At 46.4% G+C, this 22204-nt stretch overlaps 1 protein-coding gene across 1 annotated transcript in view; it reads left to right on the top strand.

Annotated features, from left to right (window-relative positions):
* HDAC6 (histone deacetylase 6) overlaps positions 1-22204 on the top strand; it is a 1945770-nt gene that overhangs the window by 561624 nt on the left and 1361942 nt on the right. The gene's annotated exons all lie outside the window — the stretch shown is intronic.

The raw sequence follows: 22204 nt of genomic DNA, 5'->3' as shown, positions 1-22204 counted from the left end.
CCTATTGTTTCAACCATCTTGCGTTCCTTCCTATCTCTATTGCTGGTTGCCTCGTTATTGATCTGTGTGACATTCTAACCGTACAGTTGATGCACTTTAATGAGCTTTGAGAACATTGGTGGTACCACTTTAGAATTGTATATATTTATCATTGACTTCCGAGTACAAAGTGCATTATTGTGATCGTGTACATACCCTTGAATATTAATTCTATAAAGACTGTGTTTTCAGTAATACAGTGTGTGGACATTCCTTTGTGGGGGCTCGGGGACTATACTGTACTTAAGAACCAGACTGCATCACCTCCTGAGAAGCTAGGCCTTGATTGCTCGACCACGTACCAATAATAGAGAATCTTGGTTGGGGTCCTCTGTGCCTCTCCTCTACCATATAGAGAGCAGAAGTACAGACACCCCCTACCAGTCTTTACAACACCCCTCCGGTCCTCACTGATACGGGCCCGGAATATGAAGTAGCAGGAATATGTGACGCCCGGTATCGGCGAGGGATTCTCCAATTTCTGATTAATTGGAAGGGTTATTCTCCAGCAGAAAAAGGTCCTGGGAGCCGGCTTCTGCTGTTCATGGCCCGCGCCTGGTTCGTGAATTTTACAGGCGACATCTGGGGAAGCCCGGGTGCGCTTCTCTTGGAAGGGGGCATACTGTTATGAAAGGTGCGCAACAATGGTCTCTTTGGCATCTGCCAAGGGTTCGTTTTCCCTCTTGCAAGATGGCACCCTTAGTTCTGGGTGTCGGTCGAGTCTTGCAGTCCGACACAGACCTGGCTCCTCCCCTAAACCAGGAAGCAGTACTTCAGTACGCCAAACAGATGCCGCGGTGCGTTGCTACTGTGCTTAGTGGCCGCGCTTCGTAAGTTTCCGCTCATCCTGTATTTACTTACTCCTTGCTTTAAAACTTGACCCCTCTTCGGACCCTTGATTTCTTTTCTAACTCCTCAGAATATCCTGCCTCCAGCGCGACACCCATTCTTGTTCCAACAAGGATTCACATACCAGAGTAATAGCAAATCGGGATCACAGACTAGTACGTCCTCCTTTTCAGCGTAGCTAGTGTCAGGAAATCGATACGGGGCTAACCATTTCGCTTCTCTCCAAAGGTACCGATTTTTTAACGTACATCAGACTTCAACTCCCAGCATGCTCTTCAAATCATTTGCGGTATCTACCGCGACAGCGAGCAATAAATCACTGAAGAAATCTCTTAACTGGCACGTTAGATTCCCGAAGACCCCTATTACTGTTTTCTTTCCATCCTACTGTCCCTTTAAATCTTTGTTCTTCTCCAGGCTCTTTCTGGATCCATTTCTTCAGAACACTGCCCACTACCTCCTTAATTAGACTACAGTCGCTGAAAGGAGAGGTTCGTTGTTTACCCATTTATTTAGAGGTTCTGTTAGCAGTAACGGATATTAACCTCTTTCTTCATATATATATATATATATATACATATATATATATATATATAGAACCATTATCGGGAGTTGGATGACAACTTAACTTCCCAATCCACGCCTTGGGAGAAAAGGATCACCATCTTCAAACACCCTCCAGCTCACCGAAACCTACGATCTCCAGCATCATAGGGTTTTTTCCCCCCACAAGGGTTTCCCTGGCGCATTCTCTTCTTGCCAATCAAATTGGCTGGTACAGAGTGTATCAGGTGAATTTCTCTCTTTCTTCAAGCTGCTTCCGAAGACCAGGTGATTCATTCTTATCTTGTGGCTATTTGTTGTACACCGGAGTGATAACCCTCCTAGAATACCTTCTCATAAGAGAGAGAGAAAATAATTACATAACACCTACCTCTTCAGGCAACCGATTTATATTTTCTTGTGGTAGACCATGCTACCAGGTATCCTGAAGCAATACCTATGAGGACTGTTACTGCTCAGGCTGTTGCTATGGCCCTACTTGGTATTTTTACCAGAGTAGGTTTTCCTAAGGAGCTTATCTCTGACAGGGGATCTGATTTTATGTCCCACTACATGCATGCCATGTGTAAAAACTGTGGAGTGACCTACAAGTTCTCAACAGCCTACCAGCCCCAGACGAATGGGTTGGTAGAGAGGTTTAATAGAACCATGAAGAGCGTGATGGGTGCTTTAGAAGAACCCCTTAGAAGAAAGTGGGACCTTCTACTGCCATGCCTTCTCTTTGCTTATAGAAAAGTCCCTCAGGAAGCGGTTGTATTCAGTCCCTTTGAGCTACTCTATGGTCATCCGGTTAGATTGGCCCTAATCAAAGAAGGGTTGGAGAGTGCTCCGTCTTACAAGCCAGTGAGAGTCACTGACTATGTGTTAGGTCTCCGAAGGAGAATGACACAAATTATGACAGAAGCTTCAGAAAACTTGAAAGCAGGTCAGGATGTGGTGAAGCACTGTCATGACCAGAAGTCCAACATGGTTGAGTTTACTCAAGACCAGCTAGTTCTAATTATGGTGCCTACAAGGCAGAAGTCCTTGCAGGACAAATGGATTGGACCCTTCAAGGTTGTGGGAAAACGTGAGAGGTCACTGATTTCGTGGACTTAGGCAATACTAAGGAGGACCCCTGGGTCTTTCTCACCAACCGACTAAAGGCATATGTCTCTAGACCAGACCTGGGAGCTTTGCTTTTGCCTCTGATCAGGAGGGGGAGGAGAGTGAGCCTCTACCTGACCTCAGGGGACAACCTTTAGATGGAAATATAGAAGGAGTTAATCTCTCTTCTGATCTGACACGGGAGCAACAGGAGGAGTGCAAAGCTCTGTTAAATCAGTTTGCCCCTCTGTTTTCACGATCACCAGGCTTGACCCCTTGGGGCCAGCATGAGATTCTCACTGGTGACTGTTTACCTGTTAAAAGCAGAGGTTACAGAATGTCAGACCATGTAAGAAACCACATAAAGGAAGAGGTCAACAAGATGCTTGATCTCGGGGTGATAGAGCCATCTACAAGTCCTTGGTCTAGTCCAGTTGTGCTAGTACCAAAGGCAGGATCCAGAGAATTGAAATTCTGTGAGTACCTCAGTACATTTGACCTAACCTCAGGCTATTGGCAAATAGCTCTGACAGACCAGTTTAAGGTTATATCTTTTGCATTAAAGAATGTTCCTGTTACATTCCAAAGGATAGTCAATCATGTTCTGAATGGGATGGAGGACTTCTGCATGGCATACTTGGATGACATTGCAGTGTTTAGCCCTACTTGGAAAGAGCATATTGCACATCTCCAGAATAGTAGTCTCCTAACAGATAATGGAAATACTGGTTGCAATCGCCAGGTTACCAGTAAATTGATGATAACAATCTGGGAAAGAGCATATTGATCACTTAGGATATGTATTGCAGGCTCTTGAGCAGGCCAATCTGACCATAAAGGCAAGTAAATGTTAAATTGAATTGTAAAGTGGTCTACCTTGGACATGAGGTAGAAGGAGGTGAAATAAGGGTGTTACCTAGCAAAGTACAAGTTGTACAAGACTTGGCCACCCCTACTACTCAAACCCAAGTGAGAGCCTTCCTATGCCTCACTTGTTATTATAGGAACTTCATTTAGCACTATGGGACCATAGCTTATTCCCTGAATGTGTTCTCCTCACCCAAATTCCCCAAGAAAGTCAGGTGGAATGAGGAGTGCACTAAGGCGTTTGAAGGACTTAAGCAAGCCCTTTGGCAAGCTCCAGTCTTCAGAGCGCCTGACTACAGCCAATCCTTTATTGTACAGACAGATGCTTCCAATACAGGTATAGGTGCAGTTCTGAGTCAGCCAGATGAGAAAGCAGAGAACACCCCATCTGCTTCATCAGTAGAAAGCTGAAAGAACCTGAAACAAGGTGGGCAACCATTGGAAGAGAATGTTTTGCCATTGTGTGGTCTTTGAAAATGTTTAGACCATACTTGTATGGATCTACTTTTGTGTTTCAAACAGACCACCAACCTTTGAGATGGTTAATGCAGATCAATGGGTAGAATCTTACATTTTTAAGATGGTCAATCAGCCTACAGGGGTTTGATTTTACCATTGAACACAGGTCAGGGTGTAATCACCAAAATGCTGATGGTCTCTCCTGAAAGTATGACCGACTGGAGTTAGGATATTCATCCAGGGGTGGATTAAATCCTCCTGTTCCTTAGTCTGGGGGGGACGAGTGTTAGGGAAAATTCTCAAAAATGTGTTAATTCCCTCCACCTTAGAGACCCCCAGCAACTTTGCTGGATTTTGAGGACTTGATTTTCTTAACCTGGAGAGAGCGAGACCCCTTTTCCCACCCTCTCATGTATTTTAATGTGATTTTATACACTTTTTTTTTGTTTATGGGGTCTAACCAACTCCATAGGCATCATCTTTTACAATTTTGTCACAAAGCACCTTCAGTGCAGTGCCACAGGCAAGTCCTCCAGATTTCCCAAGGTTTAAATACATTCTCTGGGATCAACTACTGTTTCCCAGAACAGTGGACTGAAATTGACTTCACTTAGCCCTGTAAAATTCTAGACCCAGCACACCATATCTTACAATAGAGTGCTGGAGGGGTTACTTAGTATCCCCTGTCTCTAGTTACTCATGTAGCATTGATATGTTACCCTTTTCTCTCAGAATGGCTGGTTGCAGTGTTTTTTCAATGAACTACCATGATTTACTCCGACCGCGAACTGTTTGCAGCTCTGGTAACGTTAAATTGTGGGAGCCATGTTTTTCAAAATGGTGCTGATCCTCCTTTGTTATAATGGTCCCCGGTCTTCTTTTTTCGCCATTTCTTAGTGAAAAGGTCCTTCTCGAGTTTTCTCTACACACCAAACCAGGTTTGGTCTCTTTGTTAATTTCGCCTTTGGCAGGGTTTCTGAGAGAAACCTGCCTCTGACTCCAGAGTGTCTGGGGTAGGCAGGAAGTGAGGGAGGAGCCCGAAACGCCCTGCTTAGTCTCCTAGGAGACCCACATGCACTCTGAGATGATTGGCTGGCTGACTGTCCGGCAAGGACAGCCACCCTGCTGGATGAGTGACAGCTAGGCTGGAATGAATTGGAGAGAACTGAATAAAAGGCCAGTCTTTTGGCTTGGAATGCAGAGTCGACCACTGGACGAAGGAACTGAAGAAGAGCTTGGAGAGAACGGCTGCTGCAACTCCTGGAACGTTGGTTTGCCCGGTGAAGCCCTGCTGCAGGTCTGAATCGCAAGTTCGCATCGACGGAGATGCCCCTGCAAGGACGACTTCTCCCTTTTGAGTTGGTGGGACCAATCAACTCCCAAGTAAGCCACCTGGACACCCATCTCGGAGCTGGTTTAATTTCCTCAGAGTTGCTGCAGGAAACCATAGAGCCAGGGAGAGGGACACCAGATTGTGTGCATGGTTTGTAAGCTTGCCTAAAGCTTTTGGAAGATCCTCCGGACTCCCACGAAGCAGGACTGACCAAGCCTGACACCCCTCAGTTGAGTGCGGGACCTCAGATGTGAGGAAAGTCCACCTTGACAGCCAGGAACCGCGTTTATTGCTATTTGCTGTACCGTAAGAAGCTGAAATGCAAAACAGCCACTGAAAGTAAAGTTTGCCGGTTGCAAGTTTTGACAGTGCAGTGCAGGAGTTCCCCGGTGTCCTCCCTCTTGTCCCCACGACTGAGGCCCAGGAACAATGAGATCTGCAGAGCTGCACAGGAACAGAAGTCTTCAGATGCATCTTTTCTTCTTTACCAAGGTACTGTAAAACAAGTCTAAGAGAATTTACCTCTGACCGTGGAAGTGCTTGTAACTTCTGCAACTCACATGTTTAATCAGCTTGTGGCCCTACATTTGATTCTTCTTTTTATCAAAGACTCCTAAGAGCGTGTACAAATACTTTTCCATTTACTTACCTGAAGTGCTGTATCCTATACAAAGACGTTTGCCTATTGACTTTGTCTTAGCCTATTGAATTGCATGACTCTTCTCTTGCTATCTGAAAGTATTTGCCCTGCTTAAGTATATTGGTCATTTCTTGTGTCTAATAACATTTTCCTTTTACTATTGAGAGTAGTCTGTATGCCAACAGTAAGGTATTAATGTCCCCAGCACCCTTGTTACTGAATTCACCTGTGGGTGTAGGTTGTGTCTGTGGGCCATCCCAAAAGGGCCTTGTCTGATCCAGAAACTCAGAGTGTACAGTATTGAAGTGTATTTGTGTGTTACTAGCATATTGCTCCCTTCTAAAGAAGGCTTTATAACTGACTGATAAATACATTAATAATTGTTTGTGCAAGAAACCTTGAGTGTAAGAGTTCATTTGATTACCTGTAACTGTGAATCTTTGTGTAACTCCACTACTGCTCACATTTCCCCTCTTGAGATGGCTGCTCAACACACTTCCAAAACTGTGTAGTACAAGCTTATACCAAAGTTTGGGTTGCCTATACCTGTAGTCATAGTTGCTTGTAGTTTTCCCAGAGGGTACTGCATTCAAACTTTGCCTAACATGGACACACTCTTGATGCCTTCATCCACACTGACCTTTTGCTGTCCTCCCCTCAAACCATCCCAACTCTCCTGGTCAGACCACTCTCTACTCCCACATGGGTCCTCTCTGCTGTCTGACCGCACCTCCCCCAACCATGCCAACTTCGTTCACGAACATTCGTCTGATGAAACGAGTGTCAGCTGCTGCATTCGCAACTAACTTCATCCCCACTCTTTCCCCACTGCAGACTCTACCTCTGACTCCGCTCTCAGCAACCTCCATCTTGCCATCACTAATACTCTTGACGCACTTGCCCCAGTCATGAGGATCCGCCTGAAACATGCCTCCAAGCATAACACCTGGTACGACTCCAAATTTGCAGCCCTGAAACGCAAGTGCAGAGCAGTGGAACGGAAGTAGCAGACCTCAAGCTCACCCTCTGACAAACTGGCCTGTTGCCTGCTCCAAAGGCATTATCGACACTGCATTTGCTCCAAGAAAATGGCCCACATCCAGGCTTGCATCTCTGGTGCATGCTCATGCACCCGCTGAGGCTCCAGCAGACATCCTCATTCCAGTGGTGTCTGCCAGCACCCGATCGGAGTTGCCTCCCCCACCAGTTGTTGGTATAAAGGAGACGCCCGATCCAGTTCAGCATTTCTGAACTTCTGGATTTGTCCACCCCTGATAATCACGGTTCTGAAGAAGATGGCTGCAGCTACACAAGCCATTGAAACCGGTCGACCCCAGAGGTCATGAGGGCTCTCATGACCTATGACAAATATCCTCAATAAGAAGAAAAGGATATTGCTTCAGATAATTGCTGTTACGCACACTCATGGTGAAAGTGTGTATTTTTACAAGAGCCGTCTCTACACCTCAAGACCCCACGGCCATTTTACCTTTTCCTGTTCCCAGGCTTTTTCAACATTCGAACTGCTAGGAATTCCTCCTCACGCGACCTATGGGCAAATTTTAAAATTGACACGAGAGAAGGAATAACAGACAGTTGACCTTTCCCTTGGTCTCTGCAACCACCTCCAGCCAAGGACAGAATCTAATCCCAGTTCTGGACATTGCTGAACAAAACATGAAATTGGAATCGCCTGAACTATTGGACTTCTTGACTAATTTGAAGATGGAATAAAAACTTCCCACTTTTTGTGCGTTTCTATGTGCTTTGAACTACCACGCAAGTCAACAGTTTAGTTGTATAGGGTTAGCCCTCTCCTCTTTATCTGCCTGACAGGCGCCAGCACACACGCAACTTAGGGATAGGCACTCCCTCTAAGGACAGGGTGTCTTTCCTTAGGGACAGGTACGTTGAGGAACTGTCCTCCTTAACTCCATCTTTCCCCTCCCCTTCTCCCACTCTGGCTAAGTGTTTCTATACAATTGTTCTCCCACGTATAGAATCCCTTTGAGTCACCTTTTTTTTACACCCACTTACCCTGTTTGTTATTATATACCCCATAGCCTAATGCAACAGATGGCCACGAGAGGCCCCTGCTTATTTTTCCACATGTGTGCTAAGTTGATTCTGGCTGCGCTCAACATATGGGTTATAAGCGTGGCCCTGTTCCCAGTTTTTGCATAGATGCCTCCAAATGCCTTTCCCAGCAATATTACCGTTGGATCCATGGGAAGCTGCACTCCCATTATTTCCTTGATGTAACACAGGATTTCTTTCCAGTATACTTGAGCCCTTGGACAGGCCCACCACATATAGATTAGGTCTCCCGTGTCCCTGCACCATCGCCAACACAGTGAGGAGTAGCTAGCATTAATAGTTTTTCGCTGTGGTGTCATATACCATCTAAGGCATAACCTGAAGGCCGCCTCCTTGATTGAAGCACATTTAGAGCTTTGCACAGTTTGTTGCCATATTTGGCCCCAGGTCTCTAAGGGAATTGGTTTGCCCACATCCTCCTCCCATTTCCTCATATATGAGAGAGTTTATTCCAGATCCGCCCCACTAAGCAGTCGGTATATTCGCGACACTCCTTTTTCAGGTGTCCCCTCCTGTACCATAAATTCTAGCCCTATTGGTTCCCAGGATGCTCCCTCCTTTACCCTTGTGTTTGTGATCCAATGCCTGATTTGAGTGTAGTGGTATCGTTCACTGGATCCCGAATTTTTCTTTGCACCCTTCGAACGTCAGGGGAACCCCGTCTATATAAAATTCCTTTAATGTCAGGGCCCGTCCTCCCTCCCCACCGAGACCAGAAGTGGGGTTGTGTGCCTGGTGTAAAGTCTGGGTTGTAGGCCATTGGCCTCCCCCAATCTTTATATTCTTACCCCGCAGTGCTTTATCCCAATACCACAGCATGGCCTTGGTTGTTACCTCTCTCTCTCCAGGCTTTCCCATGGGTTTTGGTCCTCCCGTGGAGCCCATTGTAACATCGGTGCCACCTGTGCTGCCCATAGATATCTACGGAGTTCTGGGACTCTGGGCTTCTTCCCTTTCCAAATAAAGGTAATGACTTTCTTTTGTAAGTTCTGAATCGCCGGAGGGGGAATTCATAGCGGGAGTGCACCTATTACGTATAGAAATCTGGGGAGAAGGGACATCTTAACTGCCGCTGTACGTGCTGACCTGGATAGTTCCTGCATATCCCATCTTTTGAGATCTTCTGTCAGGGTTTTCAGTAGTCCTGGGATATTTGCCCCATAAAGCCTCCTGTAAGTGGGTGTTAGGTTTATGCCTAAGTTGGCTATGGGCCCTTGACTCCATTTTAGTGGGTAACGTCCCTCCCATTCTGCCACCCGATATAGATCTTCGGTGATGTTGAGTGCTTTGGATTTAGGTTAATTGATATGAAACCCTGAAACCTCCCCAAATTTCTCCAACAGTTTAATAGCCTGGGGGAGTGAGTGCTCCGTATCCCTTAAAAATAGAAGGATGTCATCCGCATAGAGGGCTATTTTCTGTGTTCCACAGGTTCCCGCCTCCACCACCAGGATGCCTTGCTCCACCTGTACCCTCTGTGCCAGGGGCTCCATGGCCGTAGCCAAGATTAACAGTGACAGTGGGTGAAGGCAGAAACCTGTGCAGTTCCCTGTGGGACCGCTGCAAAAGATTTAAGACTACAGGTGTTTGGCAGTAAACCCACTTGGTAGCAGTCTGTACCACACAGATTCACTTGGTAGCTGTGGCTGAGCAGTCCGACTTCTCTCAAGAAGAGTTAGGCAGTATACAGAGTATTCACAATAGGTCAAAAGAACACAGTAGAACAAGCAAACACTGACCAGAACTTGGTGTGAAAGTTATATAATTATTTATTTAAAACCACATCTAATAAAACACACAGGCACTAATATTAAGCAGTTCAAACACGGTTACTAAAAGATATACACTCCCTTAAAAGAATATTAGACAAGTCGTAAGTAAAGCCCCACTTATTTTCAGACAGCGGTGAGCGCTTAACGCAGATGGCACTCTAATAATTTGGTTTAAAAGGGAGAGAAAGGCAGAGCATAAATTGAAACAGATCCCAACACTTTCAAAAGAACACAGCAAGAGAGGAAGGCAGAGTCAAACCGTGAAGTTAGAGTTCAGGAAGCCGGATCCACTTTAAGAGGATCAGAATGAAATGTGTCCAAGGTCACACTGTTGAAAAGTGCACAAAAGTCTCGGTTCAGAAAGAGTTGGACCAAAAGAAAGGGACCAGTCAGATGGTCAAGGCGGCCAGCCCAGTCCAGAAGGTTAAGGGATTATTATTACCTTGTAGCAATCTTTAGAAAGGGAGGCCTGTGGACACGGTACCTTAAAGTGGTGAGAATACTCCAGCGGGGGCAGTTGTTCCTGGCAGCGGATGCAAGTCGGTGCTTCGTCCGGGGGGGGGGAGAGAGGATCTCGTCGGGGAGGAAGACAGGAGTCCATTGCACTGCCAGGGAAGAAACCAGCCGCAGAGTTCCCAGTTAAAAGGAGCGGTCCTTTTATTCGTGGTCCAGTGGTAAGTGGCTATCCGGTTGCCGGGGTGCTAGGCACGGGCAATTCAGCCACAAGACGTCCTGGGATGCGAGAAAAAGAAGGTAGACTGGTTGTGCCCACCAGTCAGGGGAAGAAGACTCTCCAGCCGGGAGATCTTCTCTGTCGTCGGGAAGTGGTGAGTCGGTTCCGCAGGGCTCCACCGGTGGTGTCGTCGTAGAAGGTCGGCTCAGCTTCTCCCTCGTCAGATTCTCAGGTCCTGTGGCGACTTCTAAAGTTCCAGTCTCAAAAGCCCTGCTTTTATGCAGCACACCCCCATTCACTCAGCCTAGCTGTCAATCGAACATGCTAAGTGGTGACCCGGCCGGCTCACCACTTGGGCCAATCACACAAGAGTGCGACTTGAGTTACCAAGGTAACTCAGTCCAGGGTGCCTAAACCCCCTCCCACACCCCCTGTGGTACCCAGACAGAGTGGCACCACTTTTGGAGGCTTCTGTGGAGAAGCCCGCCAAAAAGTGGAACAAAGGGCTCGACTTGGATTGGAGTCACAGAAGAGAACACAAACGCCATTTTAGAATCGAGTCCCGGCAAAAAATACCAACTGGCAAATTAATATTAAATAAATAAACCAGCGGTATGTTCGAGGCTATGAGAATTAAATAATTAAAGTTGGTAGCCTCGAACAATGGGAAAACCCCATAGAGATATATTTGCAGTCGAATATAAAAAGTAGTATCCACTGCCACCAGCCAAAACTCGATCAGGGGGGGACGGAGATGTGCCCCCTCGACTAACAGACCCCGGGGCAATCGAATTGCCCCGACCAGTACGTCCACAATATGATGGTTTGTACTGGTTTCTGTTCATAATTTGGGACTAGTAAAGCCAATGGTGACTTTACATGCCCTGGGAGACAGTAGTCAGTCCCATGGTATGGAGTCTATGGTGGGGTGTCACTATGACACCCCTGTGTCACTGCACGGAGGGTGCTGTGTAACACACATAGTAAAAACACATGAGACCCTATGGAGTAAAGGACCCCATAGCCCATAAAACACATTAACAGTCAAAGGAACACCACAAATGATGTCCAAGAGTGGGAGAAAAGAGACTCACTCTTGGCAGGAGAAAAAAACAAACTCCAGAAATCCAGAAAAGCTGCTGGGGGACTCACTAGGTTAGGAAGTTCAGCCTAAACGGAGAATTCTCCCTAACAGTGGGCACCCTTGTATAGTACCCTTGCGGATCGGGATGCTTTTGGTTAGTTGCCCAATGACCACCAGCTTTGTGGACGGGCTTACGAAATTGGCTAGTATCATGCGGGAGAAGATCGGTCTGCAACCAAACCTCTCCAGGGTCAGCCGTAGGAAGCTCCAATCCAGCCTATCAAAGGCCCTGGAGGCATCCAGTGCCAATACAGACATGGGCTGGCCTGTTCTTTGTCCCCATTCGATAGTGTTTATTGTCCTGCGGATGTTGTCATACGTGTGACGCCCTTTCACAAAGCCCGCCTGATCCGGGTGAATAATCTTCGGGAGAACTTTAGCCAATCTTTGTGCTAGAATGGTGGAGTAGATCTTTGCAGCCCCATTTAACAGTGAGATAGGGCGATAGCTTGCGCACTCCGTTGGGGTGGCTGGACTCATGTCCCCCATAACCTGTCCGGTGTCCCTTATATAGTTAAATAGGTGTGTCAACCGGCCCACCAGAACATTTTGAAATGTTTTGTAGTAAGCATTACTGAGGCCATCTGGGCCCATGGATTTCCCTTGCAAGGTATTAATGACCCCCCTTACCTCCTCTTCCGATATGGGTGCTTCTAATTCTTGCCTATCGCTGTCTGTGATTTGCGGCAGTTCTTTTTGCGCCAAAACATCTGCTTGTGCATATCTTTGCAGGTTATCCCCTGTTAAATTACTGGAGTAGAATGAGTGCATAACTTCTGCTATCCCTTTTTCCCCTTGTTCCATTCCTCCCTCCGGGCGTTTTAGTTGTTTGATGCGGTTGCGGTCTTTTTGTTTTTTCAATTTGGCCACTACTAGCCGATTGGCTTTGTCCCCTTTATGTAGTACAACTGTTTCGCTCGGAGAATGAAGCTGAGCGGATTTGTATGCGTATTGAGCCTCTAATGCGGCCCTGAATTGTTTGAGTTCCCACCAAGCCTTTTGAGACCTTTTATCTTTGTATTGGGCTTCGGTTGTCTTTGCTTTAGTTTCTAATTCTTGCCTCTCCCTTTCTTTCCTTTTCAGAAAGTTTACTGTTTGTGCAATGAGTTCGCCTCGGACTACTGCTTTACTGGCGTCCCATATTGTCCCCCAGTTATTCCCTGGCGTAGTGTTTTCTTTGAAGTAGTTCCTTAGCACCTGTTCTATGTCTGTTCAAAGTACAAAATGTTTTAGAAGTAACTAATTTAGGCGACGCGGTTTACGGATCTGCGATCGTGGGAACGGCATCTCCATCTTCATAGAGACCGGCGCATGGTCGGAAATACATCGTATCCCGATTTCCAGCTCTGTGATTTGTGGGATAGCTGTGTCAGAGACTAGGATCATATCGATCCAGGAGAAACCTTTATGTACTGCTGAGTAGAAGGTATAGGCTTTTTCCTGGGGGCGGCAAAACCGCCAGGTCTCTATTAATTGTAGGTCTCTAAGGAATTGGGCCAGGGCTCGTCTATTGTCGTTATCGCTGGGGGATGCTGGAAGAGTTTTATCCATTGGGGTGTCAACTACACAATTGAAGTCCCCCCCCCCTATCAGGATCTGCCCCTTTGCCCATTCTGCAATTTTCGGTAGTAGCTCCAGTAAAACCCGGTCTTGTTTGTCGTTGGGAGCATAGATCGTGACCAGGGTAACCTGTTGGCCCATCAGAATCCCCCCCAAGGATCAGGTACCTCCCCTCTGGATCTTTTTTAACAAACTGCTTCTCAAAGCAAACCCCCTTAGCAATAAGGATTCCCACCCCCCTCTTTTTCGTCCCACTTGAGGCCAAAAATTGTGTTGGGAAGGCTCTGTGTTTTAATCTCTGTTCATCTTCTGGGATCAGATGGGTTTCTTGCACCCACACCACTGATTCCAGTAGTCCAGTAGTCCATGAGCCTCCTTATTATTGATCTCCTTTTAATTGGGGAGTTTCGCCCTTGAACGTTTAACGTAATGAATGTTAAGTCAGCCATACTTGAAGTTGTGTTGCATACCCTTTAGCCTGTCCACATTTCCGCAGAGGCCTTTATATACTGCACCCTTATTGGTCTTGTTCTCAACGGCGAACTGTGTTTCGTTTAGATTCTCCCTAACCCCCCCCAACGTCTAACGTCCCCGTAACCTTTAACAATAACATCTACCATGATCACAGTAGTTCACCGGGATTGAAATTTCCCAGAAATATGGGGATCCGTGTCGTCCCTCCGCCCTCCACTCCCTCCTCCCCCCACTCCCTCCTCCCTCCGCCCAAACATGTCCCTTATCTTTCTCCATTCCTCCTCTAGCGGCGTGTCTCTGAGTTCTGAACTGATTATCTCCTGGTCCTTCGCAAGTATAAGTCCCTTGAACAACCATCCCCATGCCTGAATAGTGTAAACAAACCAAACCTGCAGCCCTCACTTTACCCCCTCATGTGGGCTCGTCATGTCGGGTCCTTTGCCTTAGTCTCTTTGTTGCGGCCATTCGGGCGAGGCCGCACTGGTCTCCATCGATCGTCTTCCCGGGTGCCGCTTTCTCTAAGATGGTCTGGAAGATTTTCTTCTGCGACATCGCACTCGCCCCGTCCTCTTCTCTCATGAGCTTATCCATGTCTTCTTCCTTTGTGACTGTATACCGCTGCCCTTTCCATTCGAACCTATGTCCATTCGGGAAGATCCATCGGTATCGAATTTTCTTGTTCCTTAGCCAGTCCGTAACCACTCTCAAGCGCTTCTTCTTCTGTAAGGTGGCTTGCGCCAGATCTTGCTAAAGCTGAACAGGCGCTGAGTGGAAGCGGATGGGTTCCGTCCTGCGAGCAGCCCTCATGATGTCCTGCTTTAGTCGGTACAGGTGTACTCTGGTTAACACATCTGGAATCAGGTTTTTGTTGATCTGGTAGGTTGAGTAGACCCTGTGTGTTCTGTCTAGGACAATGTCCCTTTTTGCTTCTTCTGGACCCAGAATCTGTCGGAATAGTTTCACGACTATTTGTTGAAGCTCTGAGTCTAGAACTGATTTGGGAATGCCACGGATCCGTATGTTATTGCGTCTCAACCTATTTTCAGCATCTTCCTGTTTGCTTTGGACTCGGTCCATCTGTTGTTCCAACTCTTGAACTCTTCTGGTCAGCGCATCCTGTTTGTGTCCCTGTTCCGCTATTGCCATCTCTGCCTTGTCCATTCGTTTCTCCACAGCCGTAATTCCTTTGTTGAGGTCTGCTATTGACCTGGCCAAATTCGAGGCACTCTCCTTGATTTTTTTTCAACTCTTGTAGCATTTCCAACAGGTCTGATTTGCGCATCGGCGGGCCCTCCTGCGTCGGCGTGTTTCTTGTGGGGGCCGGGGGGAGAGTGTACCTGGGCAGCCGTATGTTGCTGGCTGCATGTATGGGTATCCGTAGCTTGCATAAGAGCTTTGATGTCTCCAGACGATGAAGTTAAGTCCTTTCGGTCTTGTTGCTCCTTGGGGGAGGAGGGTGTCACCTCTTTACTTGATGATTTGTGGCCCTAAAAGTTCATGAAAGCGTTCCACTCAGGGTATACACTCATCCGGTTCAGTCACTCCCAGAATCAACAGAACTTTAGCTAAGTATTTGGGATGTGCAGCGTAGGTCTCGGGAGCCCCTACTGCATAGGGGGTACCCAATTCATTGGGTTATTTGCGGAAGCTTCAGAGGCTGTTATGTCAACCTGTCTCCAATTAGACTGGCTTTACCCTAGCAGCCACCACGCCAATCTTCTGTGTCCTGCCCCAGTGGTGTCAGCTATCGCAGGGTCATTTTCAGCACTTCCCTGTTTGGTGACACCGGGCCATCATCTCCCGAATGGCAGGGCGTTCGCCGAGTTAAATTGCTTCCTTTGCTGGTGTCTGCTACTCTGTGTGCCGTTTAGAACTCTAGCATTCGCTGGGCCTTTCCCCCTTCCATGCTTGCAAGCACTCATGTATGCTGCCTTCATTGCGCTCCCCCGGGGTCTCCTTACTTTCGGCGGGTGGGCAGACCGCTGTCTTCTCTCCCCATCAGCAATCTAATCTGCGCGCCTGGCACGCGTTGCTCATTAGAGCACCAGTTCATCCGCAGCCGCGGCTGCCTACCTCCATGGTGCTCGCGCTGACGGCACCTGCTTTCGCCTCACTTCTGCTCCTCCGGCAGTTGTCTCAGACCGCCTCCAGCCTCCGCCATCCACTCCCTGGAACCCTCGGCAGAATCATGGTCCCAGACTGCTTTCTTTGCAACTGCGAAGCTAGGGGGGGCCGAGGGGCCGCAGACCACCGCCGGTATTCCTTCGATCCAGGGCTTCTACATGCGGCTCTTTCGTGCGATTCAGGTTGCTGTCGCCAACTTCTCAATTTTGTGCTGATGGCGCTTAGAACGCGCTCACCAACCGCAGGTCCATCCACTGCAACTCAGGCTCTCCGAGGTCTACCATACTCCGTTGAGTCGCGGCCGCCATCTTGGCGGGAGGTCCCGTCCACGCTACGAAAACCTCTTCAAACCTCACTAAAAAGTGCGCCTCACCACTCCATCTGTTCTTTGTCAGCACTCCGGGCACTCATGTATGCATCTGTCGTTTTCTGTAGGTCCTTGGGCATTTTTAAAGGGGGATTTGGGCCTCGAGTTGGAGAGAGGCTACAGAGCTTACCAAGGAGGCATCCGTTCTCGTCCTCGGCTGGCCACGCCCCCGTATTTTCCTGTTTAAAGAATATTTGTGATCTCTTGTTTGTTCTAATAACCCTTTTCTTTGACACTCTCAAAGCCTACTCTGAATGTTTAGTAATATATTAATGTCCACATTGTTCTAAATATTTAAGTCACGTGAGGGTGTAGGAACTGTCTGTGTGCCATCCCCAATGTGTCTTTACACATTCTGAGAAACCTAAGAGTGGGTATTTCTGAAGTGTATTTGAGTATATAATGATTGTTTTATCAAGAAACCTTGAGTATCAGTGTTTGTTTGAATACTTGTAGCTGTGAATCTCTGTGTAACTCCACTACTGTTCACACTGGTCCCCCTTGAGATAAGCCTGGCTGCTAGGCCACACCACCAACCTGTGTAGTTCAGACTTATGCCAAAGGTTGGGTCCCTATTGCCAGGAGGCTGAGGTTGTTGTAGTACACCCAAAGGGCACTACCCCAAATCTTTACCTAACAGTGGTGGCAAGCAGTGAGGATCTATTGTAGAGTTGCTACATAGGGAGTAGCTGTGCTTTTTGTTCAACTAAAACCTTCACAAGGCTAAGCTCCACACTTCAAGCAGGAAGCCTTGATAATTTTAACAGTAGAACAACTGAGAGAAATGTGTAAAGTCAGGAATCTCCCTGTTAAGTCAAAGAAAAATGAATTGATTACAAGATTGTTAGAAAATCCAAGTTTGTGTAGTAGGCCTGTAACACCTACTAACCCAGCAAATGTGGAAAATGATGAGGATTATAATTCAGAGTCCAGCTCTAATGTCTTAGAAGAGTCAGAGGAGGGAGAGGAGTTTCATGAAGAGAGCCCCTCTATGCCCCAACCTGCTCTTTTGCCTCAGCCAATATCCACTGGGACCCCACAAGGTCCGTCACTGAGTCCAGAATGTGTGTCTCTTGGGAAAATGAATTCAAAGGATTACAAATCCAAACTGAAACCAAACATCAGGACATCAAAGTAGGGGTAATGGAAATGCAACATGCTCTTGAAAAGAAGAAATTGTCTCTTGAAAATGTTTCTATCCCAGAGTCTTCTAGGTCTTCCAGTCCAAAGAGACCTCGCATGCCCAAAGAAGCAGTGAGTATGGATGATGTGAAGCTTGATATTTTGGATTGGTTGGGTGCTTTTGAATATAACTATGGGATTCAGGGTTTCACAGGGAATCAGCTGATTCCTTGGCTTTTGTCTAGGCTCCCCCAGGTTGCAACTGATGCTGTAATGGAGGTGGGGGAACTTGAAAGATTGGAGTATGTAAATGTGAAAATAGCTTTGATAGCTAGATTTGGGAAAACTCCTTCCCAGTACCTTAAGAGGTTTAGGACCCTCAAAAAGACTGATCGTACCCCTTGGGCTACCTGGGTGGGTGAATGTTTGAAAAACTTAGAGGGTTGGGTTAAGGGTTACAGAGTAACTACTTTTGAAGGAATAAGAAATCTGTTTTTGTTGGAATCTATTTTTGATGCCTGCTCTCCTGGGCTGAGACAGTACTTGGCTGACTCTAAAGAGATTGATCCCAAGAAGCCAGCAAAGCCTGCTGACTTGTGGGTGGCCAACAGGGCTACTCACAAGGATTCTGGGGCCACTCACAAAAAGGATGAGGGGAAGCAGCGCAAGAAAGATGACAGAGAATTCTAAAACCTCCAATCCAAAAGCGGGACACAAACATAAGAAGGGTATATACCAGGGGGAAGCAGGTCAGTCTACTGAAACCTCTGGTGCTTAAACCAGAGGGAGGGCAGCCCAAGACCCCATTTGTCAAGACATTTGGTAAACGTTATGCTTGTGGGTCAACTGACCATGTGAAAGGGGATCCCAGATGCAAGGGTAAACCTTCAAGGGTTCACACTGCCTCTTTAGCCTTCTTCACAGAGGGAGAAGTTCAATTGGCAAGTGGAAACTTTCATCTACTGGCTGAAGACCCTATTGCAGACTGTCAGTGTTTCTTTAGTGTCCCTGGGTCTGTGGACTTGTAGATGGCTCAATTACCCCAAAATAAAGAATCTTCTTGACCTCTTCCTTTATTTGTGTTCTTACAAGATCTGACATCCTGTAACCCCTTCTTTTTGAAAGGTAGACAGTCACCAGTGAAAATATCATGCTGGCCCCAAGGGGTCAAGCCCGGTGTCTGAGAAAACAGAGGGGCAAACTGATTTAACAAATATTTGCACGCCTTCTGTTGTTCCAGTGTCCGATCAGAAGAGAGATTAACTCCTTATATCATTCCATCTAAAGGTCCGGTAGAGGTTCACTCTCCTCCTCCTCTTGAGCAGAGGCTAGAAGCAAAGCTCCCAGTTCCGGTCTAGAGAAATAGGCCTTTAGTCAGTTGGTGTGAAAGACCCTCGGAGCCTCATTAGGATTGCCCAAGTCCACCAAATAATTGACCTCTCCAAGTTTGCCCACAACATGGAAGGGTCCAACTCCATTTGTCCTGTAAGGCCCTCTGCCTTGTAGGTACCATAACTAGAACTAGCTGGTCTTGAATATATTCAACCATGTTGGCCTTCTGCTCATGCCAATGTTTCACCAGAGCCTGACCTGCTTTCCAGTTATCTGTAGCTTCTATCATCATATGCGTCATTCTCCTTCGGAGACCTAACACATAGTCACTGACTCTCATGGCTTGTGGGAAGGAGCACTCTCCAACCCCTCCTTGATTAGGGCCAATGGACCTCTAACCGATGACCGTAGAAAAGTTCAAAAGGGCTTGTTAGGCAGAATTGCAGGCAGTACCCCCGGGGAACACCACACACAATTAGGACGACGGGTGTAAGCAAAAACCAACCTTTGGTATAAGTCTGTAACACACACTTTTGGTAGCGAGCTGAGCAGCCAGGCTTATCTCAAGAGGGAATGTGAACAGTAGCAGAAGTTACACAGAAGTATCACAATCACAGTGGTTCAAGTAGACGTTTACTTTCACTGTTTCTTGGTAAAAAATACTTAAACATTTATGTACACAGTCATTTTGAAAACTTTCACTAGTAAAAAACAACTCAATATTAAACACCAATATACTAAAGTAACAAACTCTAAGTTATAAAGAAAGTTTGCACTCCCCTGAAAAAGGAGCCAAATAGCACTTCAGTCCTTTTCAATGGGAATAAAAAGCATAGGTTTGTACAAAGGGTTAGAAAACGCTTCTTTCAGACAATGCAAAGGTTCAATATACCAGGAGGGTCAGTTAGATTCAATAGGCCAGGCCAAAGTCAATAGTCTAGTGTTCTTGGATAGGACAGCACAGTTCTGGTACAAATGGAGAAGTCTTTGTAAAAGTTTTTAGAAGTAGTTCAGACAATAAAGCAGGTGAGTTGTTGCATGCAAGGAAAATGAGCAAAACCAACACAAGAACAGCTTCCCGCAATCTTAAGTCCAACTCTAAGATTGCATGGGGCTGTGTGCCCAAAAGTCACAAGTTACAGTGTATAGCTTCTTCAGTTAGGGCTATTCAGAAATGATGCAGTGGGCTGTTGTGCTTTAAGAATGTTTTCAAAGTTATATAAATATTTAGTAAAGTTCAAGTAAGTACTCAACTCAATCTTATTCACTAGGTTAGGCCTAGGAAAGTATCCTTAACCCAGCATCTGCCACCAGAGGTCTGGTCAGTGTGATTTGTGGTCAAGATTTTGGGCCAAAGGCACCCTATGGGAGACGGGGGAGGGGGGACAAAGCAACATGCATGTCGACTTGCCACATGGCTCAGGTTTTTCTGGATTCCACTTGTGTAGGTTCCAGACTTGGTTTTAGGCTTGTACTTCTGTTCTTGTTTCTTTCACGAGGGTCGTCTAGATGACTAGACAGGTGATCGAACAGCGCCAAACACTAAAGCAACCCAGCACAGCTTCCCTTGGATTGAAACAGCTGAAAATGCGAGGTTCAGGCGACTTGTGACACAAACTGAAGATCTGAAAAGTTCCAAGGCTCTTCCCGGAACAGCGATGGCTGCAGCGAAGTAGCCCAGAGTAGACTTTCAAAGGCTCAAAAGTCATGGATCCTCGAGCAGGGGTCGACATTGGTTGTTCCCACCGTCCAGCACCAACAAGGGTCTTTGACATCAGGCAGAGGGGCAGGGCTTCACTGGGCCAATCACTGGAGTCGATGCAGGTCAGCTGCAGGGGTCGTCCTTGGCTCATGAGTGGGCTGCTCTTTGTTGCAGAAGTCTTGCCTCCAACGTTGAGTATCAGACTTTCAGGTGCCAATGGATGTGGAGTGGGACCAGACAGCCCCAGCCCTCTCCACTGGGTTACACATGCAAAGCCAACTTGCCTGTGAAAGCAGCAGCATTCACCGGGACCTAGGTTGGGATTGATGGCATTCATTCTTGGAAAGGCAGGAAGAAGACCAAAGAACAAACAACGCTCTCGTGCCATGGCCATTTTAGGGTGCTAGCCACCTTTAGCAGCCATTCGTAATAAATACCAAAGCGCATGAGAAAAATATCACACAAACGGTAAAAATCACATTGCTGCCACCAGCTTGTTCCATGTACATTGTCAAAGTACACCAAAAGTAATTATATGAAAGTTATAAGGATACAAACTATGCTAACTGCACTTCACTGTAAGGTGATTGTTGCCATTGTAAAAATACAAGAATCCATCTCAGTACTGACAGGGACTAGACAGTTTACCAGCCTGGGCAGTAAAGCAGTAAAGCAGGAAATACTGACCTCCAACAAATTCAGCACTGGGTTCAAAACAGACAAACAGAATGGGTTTCCATTGAGATCTATGGAGGGAAAGGTGCTAAAAGAACATCTTTCCCAACACTATAGTACAACAAGAGAATTCCATAAACACAAACCTAAACAGAGCACTCTAATGCAGAAATTAATAATAGCGCAACGTGTGATATGCCTTTGTACTCCCATGTCTATTGTGTTTGTGGCAAACAGCATCATCTTATCAATTTAAGAGTATTTGTCAGAGTTACAGCCATTTTAGCTTTCTGATATAAGGAAACCGATTTATCATAAGGTAAAAAATTGAGTACAGTAGGGATTCTGAGCAAAGGTTGGTCTTCAGTTTTCATAAATGTCCTAACTCCTTTAACTAGATTATAAATTGTATATGCCAAACTGGCCATTGTGGCGGAGTGAAAGGCTATCGCAAGTATCAAAAATAGGTCCATAGAAACGCCTGCCGGCTTCAGACTACCAAAGCACATCGGGGTACCTTACAGTACTGTCCTTTGTCATTCAGTGTGCAGATCACTCATCTGTGCGACTTTGAGCTCTGAAGAGGACTCTGCCAGAATGCAAACCTTACTTGTGTTCAATGCACCTGACTGCCATATCCTCTGTGCGTGTGCACTGGTGGCACTGGAGGGAATCCGCACCTGCCCTAGTTTACTGACAATCACTGCTACCACAGTGTGCCAAAGAGCCCTGAAAGTCTGCTCATTGGATACAAAGACCTCAAAATAAATTACTGAGTAGTATCGTATTGCAGTCCCTGGTGGCTCAGTCCATCGTACTACGCGGTGCTGAAACATGTAGTTGCAAATAAACCAGAGTTTGAATTACAGAGCAAATTTCCATAATGCTCAGAGAATCCTGGGGTCTGGAAACAGTTGGCAGTAAATAATGTTTATTCAAAATGGAGCTCTGGTCAGTACGCCCAGACTAACTCAGGTTTTTTCATCAGGATCCCACATATGAGCCATTAGATAAGCCGCCATTTGGAACATTAATTAATTGTTCCACGTTCTGCAAGCCAACCCCTGTCCTGGGGTTGGGGGAGAGTGGTAATTAACCACGAGAAGGGGTAGATCTTCTATTTTATTTACATTTATAGAATAATACAAATGTAAATCTATTTACACTTTTCTCCACACAGGCATTATTTTCATCCACTAAGGCATTTTATATTATGGTATAACTGGATATACAACTTGGTTGAGCTAAAACACGGTTGAACAGAGTTATGAATTGCACATATCTTTTGAAATAACATATTTTAACAATATTTACGCACTTGGAAA

Source organism: Ambystoma mexicanum, chromosome 2q (assembly GCF_040938575.1).
Source record: "Ambystoma mexicanum isolate Mex_15411 chromosome 2q, UKY_AmexF1_1, whole genome shotgun sequence".
Classification (NCBI taxonomy): Eukaryota; Metazoa; Chordata; class Amphibia; order Caudata; family Ambystomatidae; genus Ambystoma; species Ambystoma mexicanum.
This window is presented reverse-complemented; position numbering and strand designations above follow the sequence as displayed.